General features: G+C 44.3%; 1 pseudogene; it reads left to right on the top strand.

Moving 5' to 3' along the window:
- Window positions 1-523: 523 nt before the first annotated feature.
- On the top strand, window positions 524-13,303 carry LOC119354921 (annotated as a pseudogene).
- The last annotated feature ends 7,167 nt before the right edge of the window (window positions 13,304-20,470 follow it).

Here is a 20,470-nt window from a genome sequence, read left to right as displayed (position 1 = left end):
TGAGTTTGCCAAGCTTAGGCCGTCTCGCATCGTCATAGCCTCGGTTGTAGTGACGTCCGCTGCAAACTGAATATACCTGCACTGAGCTGCAATAAATTGCCCTTTGTCATCCCGTAGAACTGCGGCAGTAGCACCAGAGCCTTCATCTGCATGGAAGGAGGCATCTACATTTAGCTTTACGTGTCTTGCCTCCGGCCTCTTCCACTTGTGTACTCTTTGATCATTCTTTCGTGAGAAAGTTTTCTTAGTTAGAGGAGACGTTTTCGCTGATTGCTATGTTATCTCGGTCTCTCGGAGGTGCTCACGGGTATAGGGTACGCTGAGGTTCATTTGGGAACAGTGTATGCTTGTGTAAAAAAAATCAGAAAAGAGATACGAGACGGCGGCGATAGTTAACCACCTCACTGGGGCCTGCCACCTTGGAGACCACCTCCATCCAATGGTGAAGGCGGAAGCGGATGCGGGCGGCTCTCCCTCCCCTCGTGACCTAATCAGTATACACGAGGAATCGCCGATACGAACCATGGACGCCGACGGGCGGCCGACCCAAGGGTCGGACCCCGCCGCCGCCGTTGACTCGCCCCCCACCGGAGAGGATGTATGTATGCAGGGACCCACCCTACTTTCGTTTGATATTGTTTGATTTGCTTTCCCCTTCCTCTAATTGCTTTTTCGGTTTCCCACGTAGAAAAAAGAGAGCAATTTTCCGTCGGTTTTTTCCATCGATCCGTCTGATGTTTTTTTTTGAAAAGGGGGTTTACCCCAGCCTCTGCATCAGAAAGATGCATACGGCTCATATTATTAAAAACAAAGTCCAGTAACAAAGTCGCCAAGTATCGAGGTTCGAAGATAAACAAAAAGCTCGAAAGAGCTAAAACCCAAAGCCACAACCGGCTGGCAAACACAATAGGAGCACTACATGCCTATCCTATTACATGACCGCCATCCAAACCAGTTGAAAATATCCTGCGCTACCATCTCCTATCGGGTAGACGCAGTAACCAAACGCTCCCTGGCCTCCGTCAGAGTGAGTAGCGACCACATACGGATGAATGCCGTGGCCCTGAAGATAACCTGCAAAAAGTGAATGTTTGTTGATCTGTTAAATACTAAATCATTTCTGCAGTTCCATACTGCCCAAAGTAAAGCACAAACGCCAACACGAATGTGTCTTGCAGTATCGGAATCAACCCCATCAAGCCATGTTCCAAATAACATGTTGATAGAGGTGGGCTGATTAATATTAAACGCAATATGAATCGACCGCCACAGAATCTTAGCCAACGGACAATCGAGAAAAAGGTGTTTGATGTTTTCATTATGATCGCAAAAGCTACACCTAGATGAGCCCATCCAGTTGCGTTTTGCCAGGTTATCCTTAGTCAAAATGTCTTGTTTATGCACAAACCACATAAACACTTTGATACGTAAGGGAACCTTTACTCTCCAAACGTGAATCGAGGAAGGGACAACGCTAGAGTTAATGACATCCGGATACATAGACTTAACCGAGAACACACCGTTCTTAGTAAGTTTTCAATACAGCTGATCTGGTTAGTATATACTTGCTTTGATCCATAGCGGCACCGACAGATTCGTCCGTCGTTAATCTAGCTGCTCCCAGTTTCTGCTGCCTCATTTTGATTACTTCCTAGTCAAAACCCCCCTGATTTGCATCCAGCTTAATGAGTACGTACTTCGTTAGCTCTGAACAATTTGACACAAGTTTGTTCACCAAGAGCCGCAGGTTTGTCATGTCTCGTCGTTTGATCACCCAGGGTAAACCATTCTACCAGTGCTGTTCCGGGATGCAGTTTTGTTCTGAAACTAGAGCTCCTCGTATGTTTCCTTCCCAAGGATGATAGCATGCACATGATCACAAGTCATGAGTCATGACTCCTCCATGGTCCTTTTTTCGACAGAGGGCGCTTTTATCTCCTTGGTCCTTCTTAGCAAAACGAAAATTCCACATTCCTTGTAGGAATGGATGGAGTATATGACTGAGAATTGGAGATCTATCCTTGGCTTGGCTGCTCTGCCTGCTCGTTCCACTTTACATCTCAGATTTGCTCACAGCGGTTTAAAAGCAATGCATCCCCCAACGTATTCATATTTTGCATTATATATGCGTGTAGGATGGAGACTCTGAAGACGCGTCTGCCAGTATCTGAGCCAGAGGGACTCAACGATCTTCAAAAAATCGCCGTGCGATTTGAACAGAAGATCTATACTGAAGCAACCAATGAGGTAATTTAACCTACCTTCGGAGCAGATCACATATTTTTTACTATTTTGCGCCCTAGCTGCAAAAGTTTTCTTTACCTTTACAAAAGGAGGTTTCTTCACCTACAACATATCCTATTTTTTCTCATGCTTGGGAACTAACGCAATTTTCTGTGCCGCCGGGACTTGAACAGGGGCCATGGGTGTGCTAACGTCCAGTTATTTTAGCATTTTCGCACTTAGTATACACACAAAATCTAAGTTCATAATTTACTGTACTAACTAAATACCTGTGCATTGCTATGAGATGAAACAATATTTGAAGAGTGGTGTCATGTGACCGATTGTCCTCGGCCGCGGTGGCGTCGTTGACTGTGTTGTGACGATGTTGGTGACTAATTATTCCGGGTGCATGCGAAGCGGTAGATTATGGGCTGTTTTGGAGAAAATATATACTATTAGGGGACATATGGTTGGAAAATATCTCTAATACTAATTATCTACACACCTAATTAACCGCTGACTATAATTAGCTAATTGCATTAATGGCTTGGTTTTCAAATAGATTTGACACAAAAAATCCCTATTTATATGGACCTAATTAATTGCATTAATGGCTTCATTTTCAAATCGATTCGGCCCTCGGTTTTCAAATTGTTTTTGCATTAATGACTGTATGTGAAACGACGACGTAGCAACCCCGCTTTAATAGTATAGATTTCTAATGTTATGTTACATAAACGATAGACCAAAACACTGATCATGATCCTGGTTATCATCCATCACATGTTGAATCTTGTAGTGTTGTACCTTGACTGTCTTCAGTTGGTTGCTCTTCTAATTCATGTTTCTATGCCATCTGTCCATCCATCAGAATCTGTTATAGATGAAATAAAACTATCTCTGTTTAAACTATAGTACAACCCCAAGTCCATGGGATGGATACACAACGGTATACAATCATTTATCCCAGACTAAAAATCAAACAATACCTTAATACCTCCTTCACTTGGTTGAATGGTCTTCGGTATGGTAAAAAAAACTCCAATGCATTTGTTTGGTTGCGGTGTGCCATCTCATTATTTTCATTTTGAATTTCTTCCATCAGACTTATTTGTGGCAAACCTAGGAGCAGTCTGCTCTTCATCATTTTGCCTAACTCAGTACTGGTGAATATTTGTTTATTTGATAAAGTTGGGGCAAACTGTCACTATTTTGATTTGGATTTTCTGTTCATATCGCTTATTTGAGGTATAGTGTGTTTTGCTGCTTAGACGACATTTTCTGAATTCAAATGTTAAAAGCTGATATACCTTCTCGACCGTGCTAAACTGCTAATCGTAGAAGAACTGTTGGTTGCAAGCCACTATTAGTAATTTGGCATAGAACTTTACATCATTTTTTTGTATTACTCAGTCTGATTATTTCTGGAAGATTTCTCTGAAAATGCTCTCTATGGAGTCAAAGACACAACAGGCTCCTGGAAATGCTCATGTGATTCCAAATCAAAACAACTCCGGCAAGGTACCATATACAGTAAACTGATTGTTGCACAATTTAATCCAATTTATCATCCTCTCTTGGATGTCAATTTACACTCATGAAATGATTATATCATATGGTAGATTAAGGGCCAGTTCTTTTGGTGGCTTATACTCCCCAGCTTCTCCCATTAGCCAGCTTATGGGAGAAGCTTGGGATGAGGTGGCTTATTTTGTAAGCCGCAAAAGAACAGGGCCTAAATGTAACTTAGTTTTATGTTGGGGTTAGTTTGCAATGCTGCGACCGTTAAGTTACAGTAACATCGGACCATCTTTAACTCTTTGTAGAATTATGTTCTTTCTCTCCTTGCTACTACTCAAATGTGACTTGCCTCTCAGCTTTCCACAAGATGTATTTTGTTCACAAGATACTTTCTTGAAAAACATATGCTACCTGTTCTAAAACAACTCCTGGACTTCCTCCACAAGGCAGTAATCAAGCACAGACATCAGCAATTTCCTTCCCGAATATTCAATTGATCGATTAATTTCTTGTAACGCACTCTATTTTTCTTTGCCAAATAAGCCAGCAAATATCGACGTTTTCCCAAAAGTCTCGCAGACCTCTTTCCGATGAAAAATCTTTTTGTGTAATTTCAAATGTGAAGCAAGTCTCCGTATCTTATTGGTGAAACTGAATACTTGAAATTCAAAAGAACTCCTATTTTCTTCTTTAACCATAAATCCCCCAAAAAATTACCTCCTTTCTTTTGCTCATGTATTATTCTGATTAGGAAAGATAAAAAATTATGTCAATTATTTTGAAGTAATTCTAATCTCATACACACACAAATTTGCAATGTCTCAGCAACAGGCCTGGCAGCCAAATACGTATACGTCTGTACAAGCTTCTTTACTCACTAACATCGGGCAGAACTTGCCCGGTGTCAACCAAACATCAACGATGCAGAATGTGTCTTTCATGCCACAGAACATAATGAATAATGGCTTGGCGCAAGGCACTTCACAAGATGTTTATGCTGCACAAAGGCAAATGGCAGGAAGGCAACAACAAAAAGAATCTCATCAATTAATTTATCAGCAGCAGCAAATGCTGATGAAGCAGAAATTGCAGCATAATTCACTACTGCAACCGCATATCCAGCAGCAGCAATCTTTGTTGCAGCCAACACAAATGCAATCTTCACAGCAATCCATGATGCAAATATCATCTGGCCTTCACCCTGGGCAGTCCACCGCTCCACAGACACAGCCAATGGCCATGCAGTCGGCTACTCAGAGTTTTAATCAACATAATCAATTGAATTCCGTACAACACTCTGTGCAATCATTACTCGAGCAACCTCAAAAATCTGTTTGGAGGCAGCAGAAACAAGCACAGGGCTCCATTCATCAACAGCCGAATATTCTACAACAGAAACAACAACAGTTGATGGGACATCAGCCAAATTTACAACAAAATCAGCTAATTGGTCAACAGAATGGTGCTGTGGAGATGCAGCAGCAACAGAGGCTACCAGTTCAGTCAAATAATCTTTTGAATGTCCAACAAACACAACAGATGTTGAACCAGCAGTATGTGTCTTTGCATGAGCCACAGCAATCCGGCTCTCAGGCAAACATGTGGATTCTGCAGCAGCAGCAGCTTCTTGGAACTGTGCTTAATGTGTTAAGCATGCAGCAGGTGCATATGCTACAAACAAAAGCTCAGCAACCACAACCACAACAGCAGGCTCAGCAGCCTCCAATGGGTTTGATGCAACCTCAGTCTCAACACAACCAACTCCAACAGTCACAACATCTTATGTCGCAGTTCCAGTCTCAGCCTAACCAACTACAACAACAATTAGGGATGCAGCCACAATCCTCCATGCCGCAAAGAAATCAAACTTCAGGAGGCATGCTCTTGCAACAAAATAACATGGATCAGCAAGAAGTTTCCTCTAGTAGTAAGTTCTCACACATATTTTCTTTGTGGGTTCATCGTATGCTCTTATTGTTCTCGTATATTTTTTCTCCATGTTCTTATATCTTATTGATCTGGCCTCTCATTATTTTCACTATCTTCCTGTTGTGGCCTTACATTCCTTGTGCAGTTTAAACTAGCTTATTGATCTGGCCTCTCATTATTTTCGCCTACTTACATAGAAAAGTTTGGGGGGAAATGTGCGTTGCCCATCAGGAGCCCAACACCCTTTATTCTCGTGCTAACAGTTATGTTGGACTATAATACAAGGTCCTTACTAGACTACAACCTGGATTCCTGGATCCTAACTCTTATTGAACTCTTAGGGCACTCCCGCTGCAGTGTATCTTGTGTTGTATCATATTCATTAAATATGTGTTTAGATACAACTCTTCCTATGGCTTATATCTTAAGTATTGTATCTAATGGAGCTGCCATTTAGTATGTTCTGTGAGAGAAAAATAATTATTATTTCCTCACTGACTAGACTTCCCCAACGGTATTTGGACCTTGCCTAGGTGGCATGTTTCAGATACAGCCGGCATCACTGCACTGGGTTTGCCCTAAGTACGACTCATACTGAAATTAATGTTTGTGCTACATGAACTAGCTTTAAATCTTTTTGAAACTTCTTCGAAGATGACAACCGGATTCATAATTCATATGCAACTATATGTTTTCTGACAAGTGAAATGCGTCACAGGTCCTAGAATATCGAGGGGTGTAAAGTTAGTCCTAAAACTTCAAAACTGCATTTCACTCTTCTTTTGCCTGAACTACGGTGGTTAGTGATGGAATTATATATTGCGATGTTCAGTGACCCAGTACCATGTTAATCATCATGTTGACTAAATGAACCTTACTGATCTCCGTGATTTCTCTTTAGCACATTGGATTTCTTATTTTTTGGAAAAGCGCTACTGTGTAGTAATCATGATGACTAAGCTCACCATATTGATCTTCTGTGATTGTTTGATTTGGTTCAAAACTTTTCCAATTGCCCCTGCATTCCATCCTACAATGTACATGTAGCTGTTTATTTGTTGGTTTGTTCATTGTATCGTGATACTCTTCGAGTACCTTGCTTTTTATGCAGCATCCACGGACTCTACTTCTCAAACAGGCCATGCAGGTGCAGATGATTATTGGCAAGAGGAGATATATCTAATGGTAAGACATGGCACTGATATCATCCTTTTTGGCACTCCCTTCCTTGGAACTTCCTAAAATTCGTAGGCAGTAGCCCCTATAACAAAGAGGTTAAGATTGCCCGATTGTTCGAAGATGAAACAACACGCCATATGTTGGATGTTGGGGCCTTTTATCACTTCATGTTGCCCATCTCTTTTTCTTTTTGGTGTGTATACCAACAAATTCCTCTTCGGGAGTTTCATACAGCAAGCGTGTAGATGCACTACAGTCTGGTAGTCGTCTTGTAAGATATATATTATTTGTATACAGAATTCAGTATGAATGCAGTGTATGGAACATACAACCATATAGAGTATCCAGATATAGTAAAGCCTCAAGGCAGTTAGCAATTTTTATTTTATTTAATGGGCATCATATTTTCTTATTTTGTTTTAGATTTGTATGCTTCTAAAAGCTACTTGAAATATCTTGCCAGTGCCATATTCGCTGACTTAATGACAAACCATGGTCTACTAGTTGTTCTGTTTTCATCTCTATATATATAGCTTCTGCACCAAATTTATGCGTGTATGTGGTCTTTGTTGTTGACAGATTAAGATGTTGAAGGTGTTAGGAAATATGCAACTTGTATTCCCATGAGGCCATAGGCCGATATATATACATGTACAGGTGTGGAACATATGCAGGAAACCTCTTATACAACGAGATAAATACAAAGGGGTACATGACTTATATTATAACTCTAACACCCCCCCCCCCTCAAACTCATGGTGGATGAACAACACTGAGTTTGGAGAGATAAAAGCCATGGTGTGCTCTAGTCTGGGCCTTCGTCAGGAAATCCGCCAACTGTAACTCAGAAGGCACATACTGAAGAGCAATAACCTGATCCTGCACACCAGCGCGCACATAGAAAGCATCAACACCAATATGCTTGGTGAGCTCATGCTTCACAGGATCACGCGCAATGCTGATAGCACCTGTACTGTCAGATAAGAGCAGAGTCGGTGTAGTAACAGAAACAACAAAATCCTGAAGTAACCACCGTAACCAAGTCACCTCTGCCGTCAAAAGAGCCATTGCTTGCAACTCAGCCTCGGCACTCGAACGGGAAACTGCAAGTTGTTTCTTCGTCTTCCAGGCAATGAGAGAACCACCAAGAAAAACACAGTAAGCAGAAAGTGAACAGCGATCTGAAGGATCACTAGCCCACGTAGCATCCGAATAGGCCTGAAGCTGTAAAGAACTGGAGCGAGGAAAGAATAGACGGTGAGAGATCGTGCCTCGAAGATATCGGAGAACACGAAGGAGATGACTATAGTGAACCGAGGTGGGAGCAGAGACAAACTGGCTCAGAATATGAACCGGATAAGAGATGTCCGGACGAGTGACAGCTAGATAGACAAGACTGCCAACAAGATGACGATAACGCGTCGGGTCAGGGAGAGGAGCACCATCAGTAGCACGAAGGTGAACATTGAGCTCCATAGGAGTCTCAACAACGCGCTCGTCAGTAAGAGCAGCACGAGCAAGAAGATCCTGGATATACTTTTCCTGGGATATAAAAAAGCCATCAGAGGTAGAAGAGACTTCAATCCCAAGAAAGTAGTGAAGAGGTCCAAGATCAGACATAAGAAACTGCGCACTAAGACGGGCCTTTACAAAGGCAATATACTCGGGGTCATCCCCCGTGATGATCATGTCATCAACATAGAGAAGAAGAAGAGTCCGACCACGAGGAGAAAGGTGAATAAACAATGCTGGATCATGAGCACTTGCTGAAAAACCACCAGCAATGATCACAGAGGCAAAGCGCTCAAACCAGGCGCGGGGGGCTTGCTTAAGGCCATAGAGAGAGCGACGAAGACGACATACCATGCCATCAGGAACAGAATACCCAGGTGGGGGCTGCATGTACACCTCCTCACGCAGCTCACCATTAAGAAAGGCATTCTTAACATCAAGATGAGATATAGACCAGTGGCGTGCAGAGGCAACGACAAGAAGTGTACGAACAGTGGTCATATGGGCCACAGGAGCAAAAGTCTCATCATAATCATGATCGTGCTCCTGCTGAAAACCACGAGCCACAAGACGAGCTTTGTGACGCTCAAGAGAACCATCGAAGCGAGTCTTAACCTTGTAGACCCACTTACAAGTGATCGGACGGACTCCGGGAGGAAGAGAAACAAGATCCCAGGTACCAATGCGTTCAAGAGTAGCAATCTCCTCTGCCATCGCAAACTGCCATTCAGGATGAACAACAGCCTGACGGTAAGAAGTCGGCTTAAGAACAGCAGCACCAGCGGTGGGAAATCCAAAGTGATCAACAGGCGGACGAGGACGAGAACGCAAGCCATAAGTAGGCTGAGAGGAAGATGACGACTCATACACAGAGGCATCGACTGGTCGTGGACGACGAGTGTAATGCTGAGGAAAAGATGGAATAATAGAAGGAGGAATCGTCAAGGTAGAATCGGGGGGTGGCGACGAAGAAGTCACCGGAGATGAAGGTGTAGAATCCGGTGACATGCTGGGAGAGGAGACCGGGGAGGAAGTCACCGGAGATGAAGGTGGAGAACCCGGTGACATGCTAGGCGAGGAGACCGGGGAGGATGGTGGCTGCAAATCAACTAGAGGTGGAGAAGGAGAGGAAGTGGAACGGAGAGGTACAGGCTCGACAGGGGTGATAGGTGAGTCAGGAAAAGTGAGGAAAGAGATATCATGCACTGAAAAAGTCAAGGAAGATGGGCGTGGGTAGAAGGGACGAGACTCATCAAAAGTCACGTCTCGAGAGATACGCATCCGACGACCGATAGGATCCCAACAACGATAGCCCTTATGCTCATCACTGTAGCCTAAGAAGACACACTCAACAGACTGAGCGGTCAGTTTGGTGCGTTCACGAGGGGCAAGAAGAACATAGCAAACACAACCAAACGAGCGAAGCATCGAATAATCGGGAGAACGATCAAAAAGTCGCTCGAAAGGAACACCACCCTGTAGAGCAGCGGAAGGCTGTATATTGATAAGATAGGTGGGTGTGGAGACGGCCTCAACCCAAAAATGAGGCGGGAGAGAGGCAGCAATCATCAATGCACGAGCCGTCTCAAGAAGATGTCGATGCTTTCGCTCAGCCACACCATTCTGAGCATGAGCACCGAGGACAAGAGAATGGAGAGAGAGTCCCTTGCTCAGCAAGAACACCATGCAACATCTTAGAGATATACTCGCCAGCGGAGTCAGCACGAAAAACACGAATGGGTGAAGAGAACTGAGTATGAACCATGGCAACAAAATGCTTATAAATAGACAACACCTCAGAACGAGAAGTCATGAAATAAAGCCATGTGTAACGAGAGAAATCATCTATGAAAATAATATAGTATTTATGACCACCTTTCAAAGCGAAAGGGGCCGAACCCTATACATCAGAATGGACTAAATTGAAAGGACGCTTGGACACTGACTCACTATGTGAATATGATAACTGAATCTGCTTGCCAAGACGACAACCCTGACACTCTAAAGAGACATCTCCTGAGACAGACCCTAGAAGACCTCGACGAACTAAAGAAGACAACCGAGAACCACACAGATGACCAAGTCGATGATGCCACTGCTGGAAGGAACCAGTAACGGAGGCGACAGAAGCGAAAGAACTGGCGATGGTGGTGGCAGCGGAAGGAACATGAAGCCAGTCCAACTCCCAAAGACCCTGAGAATCACGGCGGCGAGGGCCAGCCCCAACCAGAGTGTGCGTGCGACGGTCCTGGACAGAACAAGAGTCAACGTCAAGGATGACGCGACAACCAGAATCAGTAAGTTGACTAGCAGAAAACAGATTCATGGTAAGTCGAGGAACATGAGCAACATCAGGAACAGAATAAGAAGGAGTGGTAAGATTGCCTCTACTAGCAACAGAAAGTGGAGTACCATTAGCAGTGAAGACATGAACAGGAGAATCCAGTGATCGAAGAGAGGACAAAGTGGAAGAATGAGAAGACATATGAAAAGAAGCTCCAGAGTCCAGAACCCATGGGGATGTACCTGACTGTGTAGAGGGTGATTGCTCAGTGCGGGAAGCATCAGTCACAGAACCAGCAGTACCCGTCGAGGAAGAACCTGAAGCCGCGAGCAGACGCTTAAGTCTCAGAATATCCTGGTCAGTCAAAGCAATGGCTGAAGTTGTCGAGGTAGATGACGAAGTCCTTGAAGATGATGACTGCGCCTTGCGCAGGTGTTTTTATTCTTCGTGTAGCACTGAGACTCAAGATGACCATCATTGTTGCAATAGTCGCAATGTGGACGGGGGCGACCTGAGCCTCCAGAAGGAGTGGGCAAGAGCGGCGGAGCACTTGAGCGAGAAGGGGTCGGTGCAGCAGGTGGCGTAGGAGCACGAGTAGCGAGCACAGAGGGAACCTCCAGCAAACCAGCACCACGTAAGCGAGTCTCCTCAGCACGAATCTCAGAAAGCGCCTCCATGAGAGAAATACGGCCACGAGCAAACAACTGAGCACGCCGGGGCTCAAACTCCTTACGGAGACGAGACAGGAACTCATAGACGCGATGAAACTCCAAATTGGCCTGGACAGCCTGGCAACAGGGGCAGGTACGACAACCAGCACTGCGGAGAGAATCAAGCTGGCGCCAGATAGCAGAACTCTGTGCATAGAAGTCATCAACAGTAGAGTCACCCTGCTGAAGAGCATGCTCCTGACGGACCACAAAAAGGTATAAAGCATCACCAGAGGGCTGATAGCGCTGACGAAGACGGGTCCACATCTCAAAGACAGTAGGAAGACCCAGAAACTCAGAAGCAAACTGAGGCAGAACAATAGCAGTGAGAACAGCTGCAGCACGAGCATCATCATCAAGCCACTGGGTGTAAACAGACAGAGCACCATGATACGTCTGAAGAGCCTCCTCATAAGCCAAAACCCTCTCATCATAAGCACGATCAGCAGCCTCATCAGCAAGCTTAGCCGCATCCTTGGCGGCCTGATTAGCATCCGGAGGAAGAACCGGTGGAGTCAGCGGAATAGGAGCCACCGGAGGAACCGGACGTGGCGGACGGCAGACCTCGCCAGAAAGAACACCCTAGAGACGGATGCCACGCATGTGAATGCGCATGAAGCCAGTGAACTGCCGAAAGATATATATGTTTTCAAGAGAGAGATCCGCAGGCAAAAATCTTGAAGGAAGGACTGACTGAAGGAAGGAGTGTAGTTAGTACCATCGAAGATCACCGGACAGCGAGGGACAGCAACATAACCCGAGGACTGAGACATCGTGCCTGTTTTTTTTAGGCAGACTATAGGAGTCTCGATCTGCAGCAGCTTGCGTGCGACAGGAAGACTGGAGCGGCGGCTGCTTGATCTAAACTGACGGAAGGTGGCAACTTCGATCTGAATCACAGGAGCGGATGAAACGGAACGGCGGCTGGCGGCAGAATCTGACGAGGGCGCGAGGGCGCGAGGACAGCGAAGATTGGCGACGGGCGGCACTCCTGGCGGCGGAGATCAGCAGCAATCGGTCGGCTCGATCGGGGCCAGAGGAGCGCGTGGGATTGACCTGCGCGCTGGCTGGGATGGATCACGAGCGGGCTGGACGAGGGGACATGCGCCGGCTGGGATTGACCTGCCGGGGGATCAGCAGGCGCAGAGAGGCAGCGGTGATAGAGAAAAAGGAGCGGCGGCCACAGATAGGGTAGTCGCGGCGGCCACAGCGAGGTGGATCAACAGCACGAGTTGCAGCGTGCAAAAAATTGACCTAGCTCTAATACCATATTAGGAAATATGCAACTTGTATTCCCATGAGGCCATAGGCCGATATATATACATGTACAGGTGTGGAACATATGCAGGAAACCCCTTATACAACGGGATAAATACAAAGGGGTACATGACTTATATTATAACTCTAACAGAAGGACCAATACTTTGCAGAACTCAGTGAGTTGTTCAATAAAATATGTGTGAAGCTACAGCATATTGACAGCATTATACCACTTCCAATACCATCTGAGCAGTATGATAGACTGAAGAGCTTTAAAATAATATTGGGCCGTGTATTACAAATGCTGCAAATTAGCAAGAGTAGTATCCAGCCTGACATGAGGGACAAAGTTCCTCAATACGAGAAACATATTATCATTGCCTTGAATTTACAAAGGAAGCCAGTGCAGCCCCAAATACATCAATAGTTCCAGCAGAGCCACCTGCAGGACAAGCTCCTAATTCTAGCGTTTCGTGGTAGCAACAGCCTTCCCAAAATTTGCGGCAGCGGTCATACTAATATCAAGTGCAACAGTAAGTATCTTGCGAACTTTATGTTTACTGTCTTCTGTTATTTTTTGTGCTTAATCAGTGTTGTTCTGAATGTATTGCAGAACTTCACTATTTTCAAATTGAGCCAAACTGTTCTGAAGCTTACTGACATAAAAAATGAGGGCCAATAATGGGAATTCGATTTTAGTAGTTAGATATATATCATGCTCTTTTGGAGGAGACCCAGGGGATAAATCAACAACTCATACACAAAGCTCCATGTATGTGAGGACGATTTTGCTGCTACTTCTGAAGGAGCTGTCATCAAATGCACATTTACTGCTGTGGCTGTTAGTTGGAGCTTCGAGTCCATGATCACATCTTGCACAGATGGCAAGTTTTTGAAAGCGCTTGTGTACATGTTGTGGACCGATCTCTTGGAGAGAAGTTTGGTGAAATAGGCATGTCAGGGTACTGGCAAACTGAGTGCTTGATCGGTTTGGTCACTAGTCCGACCTTTAAAACTTTTTTGTTTTGCTAGTGGTGGATGGCGGATGAGGGGGAGACTTGCTGTGGGACGATTTGCACGGTACCCTGTCCGATGCCGAGATGAATATCAGTGATTCTCGCTAGATCCATCAGCTGCGGTAATCATGTCGTTATCTACCTATATCCTACAGTTATCTCACAGCTGTAGTTACCCAGTCATAGTGACATGGTTGGTTGGATGAATAAGTTCTAGTTTTGGAATTGATAACTACTCCCTCTGTTCCAAAATAAGTGTCATGATTTTAGTTCAAATTAGGAAGTACTTGTGAGTACCTCCTGGCGAATACATCCTACAGCAGAAATCTAGTTTCAAAGTTGATAAATATTCTTGAATTGTCCAATAACTCGCACATTACTAGCATGATAATCATTCATATAGTTACCCAGCATCCAAATCGCACTTGCCAACATGGAATCAACATGAGGGAAATTTATGAAACATACTACTTGAACAGAGCAACCTGATCACTAGAACGAAACTAAAATTTAGGAGCACTTGGCTGAATTTCATCCAGGTCAGCAAATGCTGCGGGCACTAGTCAATCAATATGTTATACATCCATCATTTCAACAGACACTAGACACACTAGACGTACTGTGGTCTCTCCAATTCTTCTCTAAATTGTGGCGGTGAACACACCAATTATGACTGACATGTCCGCAACACCTGCTACCATCTAACTCCGAATGACGCCCAACACCTGTGATATGCATGCGAGGCTCATTGTCATTATGTTTTCAAACTCTCAGGCTGCAGAAACCGACAGATCGAAATCACAAATACTCTGTCTTCATTCAGCTAAATGCTTCATACACTTTTCTGAATCCCTGTAGCTGAAGGATTTAGAAACTGCAAGTAGTCTCTAGTATAAATCAAGTTCAATGCATTTAGCACATGACTTCTACTACCTCCATTCCTAAATATAAAACGTTGCGGCAAATAGTAGTTGATACATTTAACTTCTTTTTAGCATAAAAGCTTTTTATTTCTGCTTGCAACTGACATTTTATTTCTAGAATAGTTGATATTTTGATTTTTCTTATTTCACTGTTCTGGGGTATCAAAAACTATATATAGATCAAGTTCAATGCATTTAGCACATGACATGTTTACCTGCACAGCGACATGGTGTGTGTAAGCTTTTTGTTCCTGCCTGGAACTGACTTTTATTTCCATAATATATAGTTGATACATTTGACTTTTTATTTATGGGTATCCAAAAGAACATATATACATGAGGGACTTTTTTGGCTCTATGGAGCATATGCTCCCTGATGAACAGTAAATTCAGAACAAATAGTAAATAAATTTCAAAAATACTGTTTTTTGTGTGGATGCTCATTTAGTCTAACAAATGTGCTTGACAATTTTCATGCAAAACGGGATAGCAGTGCTTCTTCGATGAAAAAAACAAAATTAAATGTAACATTTGATATTCAAATTTTTTCGTACATGTCAAAATGCTTAAGCTTCTTCACTAAAACTTTGCAGGTAGCATTTGGGTGTGACAACGAACACATACTTTAAAAAAAATGACATTTACAAAAAAACATTTTTGGCGGGCAGGAGCATATGCTCCCAAGAGGCTCCCCAATATGGAGCCACATAGTTTAACAAAACATGCTTTACATCTAGATGAGGGACGCCATTTGTGGTTTATTAATCCTCATGAAATTTCTGTAATACCGGTGACTCGAACTTTCGATCAATAAAGTAAGGCATGCTACCCCTAAAAAAGGCTGAATTGGATTTTTGATATGAGCTCTTTTACAGTGGTTGTAGAGTTACGACTTATAATTTCATGTAACTCCTCTTCAGAATATTTTGGACCGTCAGATTTATACAATAATTTTATAATAAGCGTTTTGCAGAAAGACCCTTAAGTATTATGGTAATCAACCCGCAGTATACATAATAATTAAACGTTCCGCTGGCTGCAGGAGTTGCTTCCTCCCGATTCCCCTCCTCACCCCATACGAACCCTAGCTGCTGCACCAACGCAATCCCGCCGCCGCTTCAACGCCGCCCCGTAGTCTATCGGGACGTCGCTTCCCCGTGCCGGTCCTCCTCCACACCCTCTTGCATCCCTCCGCTCTAGGCCCATCTCGCGCCGCCAGAAGCAACTCCCGATCTCTAGCCGCCTACCTCGCCTCACTCCTCTCCGGTCGTCGTTGCTGCAAGGAAGTAGCCGGCGGAACGCATCGAGCCCCGACCTCCTCCACAACAGCCGACACCCGTCCCTCTGGCGAGCTGACCCTGTCGGCGCCTTCTGCAGAAGCAGGACGAGCCTCCCAAACGCAACGTGCTCCTTGCGTACGGTCAGATTGCTGCGTCCTTCTCTGGCCCACCCATCCCTAGCTCAAGGTTTTTAAAAAAATCACTGTTACGAAAATGTGTGTAGGCAGATCTTTGTAGCATATACATGGATTGGGCAATTGTTTTCCCCTATGTTTGATAAGTTAGTAGGTCCGGTTATTTTTTGTGGATGTTATTTACTTTTGGATACATCCCCATTTGAGCAGTCGAAGTTCGAGTAATTCTGGCTGTTATTATAGTCGTGCCATCACGGTGTGATTTACTATGTACTTGCTCAGCATCCCTGCAAAGAATGCATTTAATTTCTAACCAATTTGGGATGCTATGTTGACTTCTTTTCTAAAGATTGCCCCTAAGCCCTTGCAGTTGGAGATAAAATTTAGCCAAGATGTTATTCTAATGCTTTCTTCAATGAATTTGCCTAATGGAATCCAGGTATGTTCTTCACCTTTATCATGTAACGCCCAAAATTTGCGGTACGTGGGCAGCTGGACGCAGGCATATCCGTGCAATATAATCTGCAAAATAAAATAATGACATGCACAATAATACAATCTGCAAGATAGGTACATGGATGAACAGTCAGCAAAGGATTGTGCCGCCGTGCCTAGGGCCTGGCTAGCCACTGCCTGTAGCTGTTATTAAACAAGATCCCAACTAAATGTAAAACACAATGATGCCTACATGCTATGTAATGCTAAATGTATACTGCATGCACCTATAATTTCTAACTACAGGTTAACTTAGACAAAGGTTTCATTCATACTCGAATCAAATCTTTTTTTTATATCTTCCTGTCATATCAGTGTGTAGTTTTCCGGTCATCTACACACATCAGACAATTTACTTTAAGTTGCTAAAAGCAAGATAAAGTAATATAGGCTTTGCATGTTTGACACAGTTCTCCCCCATATGCACTTGTTAAGCAGTTTGCTACATTAACTAACATATGCATTTTATACTGTGCTTCGTATTGCAGCTACAAGCATGCAGAGGATTATCAAGAACTGAGTTATAGCTGCTTATGAAAGTTGTGGACCTGATTCGTTATATTGTATTAGAAATAGAAGTTTACTTTGCTATGTCCTTTGGTGCAGCACAACTGGGTGCAGTTTGTTTCTTATGTCGAGTTCGCTGGATCAAACTTCATATTCTACATTGTTCTATCTTTTGCTGCACCTGAGATGCCTTTTCTACTTTCAGTTTGATCTTGTGTGCAGTTAGGTGGTCCAAAGGCTGAACTTCAGTATCCATGCGATATGTACGGATGTGGATACATGGTCGTACTAGCTTCGATCTACTTTGTTACGTCCAGCGTCTCGTGACGACGACACAGAAGGGCGCCTCTTCACCGATGATTGTCGGCGGCCGTAGCAGAAATGCTTTTTCCTGGCGCCGAAGTCCAGAGCTAGGCGTCTTCAGAGACAGTGGCGATCTTCTCGGTCGTGTCTTCCAAGCAGAACGCCCTCAGATTCTCCATGTTGAAGTCCTGAAAACTACTCCCTCCGTTCTGAATTACTTGTCTTGGATTTGTCTAGATACAGAGGTATCTAGCACTAAAATGAGTCTAGATACATCCGTATCTAGACAAATCCAAGACAAGTAATTCGGAACGGAGGGAGTAGCCAACAGGAGTTGGGTCTGTGACATTCGTTGAATGTTTCGCTAATGCTTTGCAGTTGAGAGTGTTTTGATGGTGTCTTCATTGCCTCAGAAATTTTGATTATTTTTATTTAACCAAGTTAAGTTAGAAATAGTACCATTGTTTTTATGAAAAAAGGTGGGGCCTGGGATTCGAACGCAGGACCTCTGGTGGAGAATAACGTGAGACTAAGCATACTACAATGTTATAGATTTAAAAACTAATTTCAAAAGAAAAGAAAAAGAAGACGAAACTAGTTGCTGGCCAACCGGCCGAAATTCCATCCGGTTGCTGTGCCAGTGTCTGATTCATCTGTTTTCGCTCATTGGATCTGGGTTACGCAAAACAGGAAAGAAATCCGTTCATTGTCCCATACCATTATATGAATCACTCCGGGTCATAAGGGCCCACATATACCACTATGAATCATTCCGAGTCGTTTGGACTCACAAGTATAAACCATAAGTCGTTCGGATCCACCAATACCACCCTTACCTCTCAATATCATTTGTGTTGCCAATATCATGCAGTGCCCCTCTATATCATCTGGGCGACCAATACCATTACTAGTCACTTTGGATCATGCAAGCCAACCAAAAGAGCACTCTAAGTCGTCCACACACGTCCTTGCCCGACAAGCAGTCCCACTCAAAAACCTCTCCCATGAAATCGCTCTAACCGTCCTTCCGGGAGTGGATGCGACCGCTCTGCAGGGTGCTGGACATTAAAGGGGCATGCTAGCCCTCGCTACGCCTACTCGCTTACTCTCTGCGCCACGTTCAATGCAAGCTCAGAGTGATGCGACCGGATTGGGTGCCAGGGCGACTTCCTACTGCATTAAAGCTAGTTGCCCGTCTGTTCGGCTGTCCTGCATTGAACTGACGGTGACCAAGAAGCCCAATCCGGGTGCCCGCATCCCCCAATACCACTACTAGTCACTCGGGATCGTTAGGCTAACAAATACCACTATGAATCACTCTGCGTTATCAAGGCTGAGACATACCACTATGAATAGTACCGCTCTGAGTCGTCCAATCACAAGTACCACTCTAGGTATTTTGGGCTCACAAGTATCGATCTTACTTATTCAAGCCCACAAGTACAAATCTTACTCGTCGGGCACAGAAGTATTGATCTTAATCTTTCAGGCCCGCAAGTGCCGATCAATTATTATGTAAACAAATGGAATTCCACTGTCAATTCAGAATGATAAATTATGACTAATTACCTTATGTACGGAATGAAAAAAAGAAAAGAAACGTACACCTAGTTAATTTTTTTATACCGCTTAATTGTCCATGTACTTGAATCAGTTGAGTTGGATAGTTGAGTGCACGTGGAAGAAACAATTACTGGAGATCCAGTGCAACGACTACTAGAGATCGGTTCAGCTGGATACTCTAGTGCACATGGATACTTGAGTGAACTTATATCCGTTGAATTTGTTAAAGAAATATTCTCCACAATCATACTATTTCAGCTACTATAGAAAATCACAAGAGAAAGAACCTCAAACAGTAACATTTAACAACTTATAATTTTCTGGGTGAATGACATGATCAAGATGGTAATGGAACTGGGCAAAATATTCTCACTCTCATGAGTGCAGCATTACATAGTATTTCAGTTCTGAAAGTAACTCTCTCTGTATTGATCAGTGACCACAAGAAGAAATAAAAGGCACTACTATGCCTATTCTTTGAATTCTTCCGTGCATATTGGTTCACTATCTCATCTTCTTGGCTGCTCTGAAGCTCGACGTTTTGAAGCAGAGAACGTGAGGAATCCGCACTAAACATGGTCAAGGAATCACCAAAGCAAGCATAGTCCCCGAAGCGAGAGTCATGCTTCGGATTCCATCATAAAGTACTCGACAAATATGAAGGGCCAGTCATCTCAGTGGTGTGTGACTGGGTGGCGACCACGGTGGCGTGCCCGGCGGCAGCCGCTTCCTCGAGGGATGGCAAGCAAAATACGGTGGGCGGGGAACCCGGCGGCCGCCGCTTCCACGAGGGACGGCGAGCAGGTCGTGTGGTGGTGGGGAACCCGGATGCGGCCGCTTTCGCGAGGGACGATGAGCAGGTCGCCATCATCCGCGTAGGGAAGTCGTCAAGGGCGGCAGAGATCGGAATCTACGCCGTATCCGATGATACACTAGGATTTAGGAGCATTAGAAGGTACTTTGAGATTTGGATAAGGAATGACGTGTTAACATCTGAGGAAAAAGACATCTGAGGAGGGGCCTCACGCGGAAGGCCCTGACAGTGGTAAAAATAACGGATATACCCTTTTATAAGAAAACATAAAAAGAATATCCCACCTAATTTTGGTACTGGTCCCACCATTACTTTGTAATTTCATGTAATTTCAGTCTTATAACTCCTTCACTGGTGGAAAAACAGGCTTCCGTCCAGCCCCATAAGTCGCGAAGCTGTAGGAACCGCGACTAATGGGACCTTTAGTCGCGGTTCTGGAGGTGAACCGCGACCAAAGGCCTGGGCCCAGGGCGCTCGGTGGCCAGCTGGCGCACGTGAGGGTCTTTAGTCGCGGTTGGCCAGGACAACCGCGACTAAAGGCCTTCGGGCACCTTTAGTCACGGTTTGCCAGGCCAACCGCAACTAAAGCCCCTCCCCTATATATACCCATCCAGCAGCCAACACTTAGCCATTTGGAGCCATTCTCTTCACAAGTGGGTGTAGGTTTGCTTTTGGTTCCTCTTATGCACATAAGGTGTTTGATGAAATGCCCCAAGAGCATGAAACAAACATGACATGAAGTGTTGGAGCCACACTCCTCGATCGCGGTTAGCAACTTGATGAACCTTTGATGTGTCATTGATAAAATATGCAT

Source organism: Triticum dicoccoides, chromosome 1A, assembly GCF_002162155.2.
Source record: "Triticum dicoccoides isolate Atlit2015 ecotype Zavitan chromosome 1A, WEW_v2.0, whole genome shotgun sequence".
Lineage (NCBI taxonomy): Eukaryota > Viridiplantae > Streptophyta > Magnoliopsida > Poales > Poaceae > Triticum > Triticum dicoccoides.
This window is presented reverse-complemented; position numbering and strand designations above follow the sequence as displayed.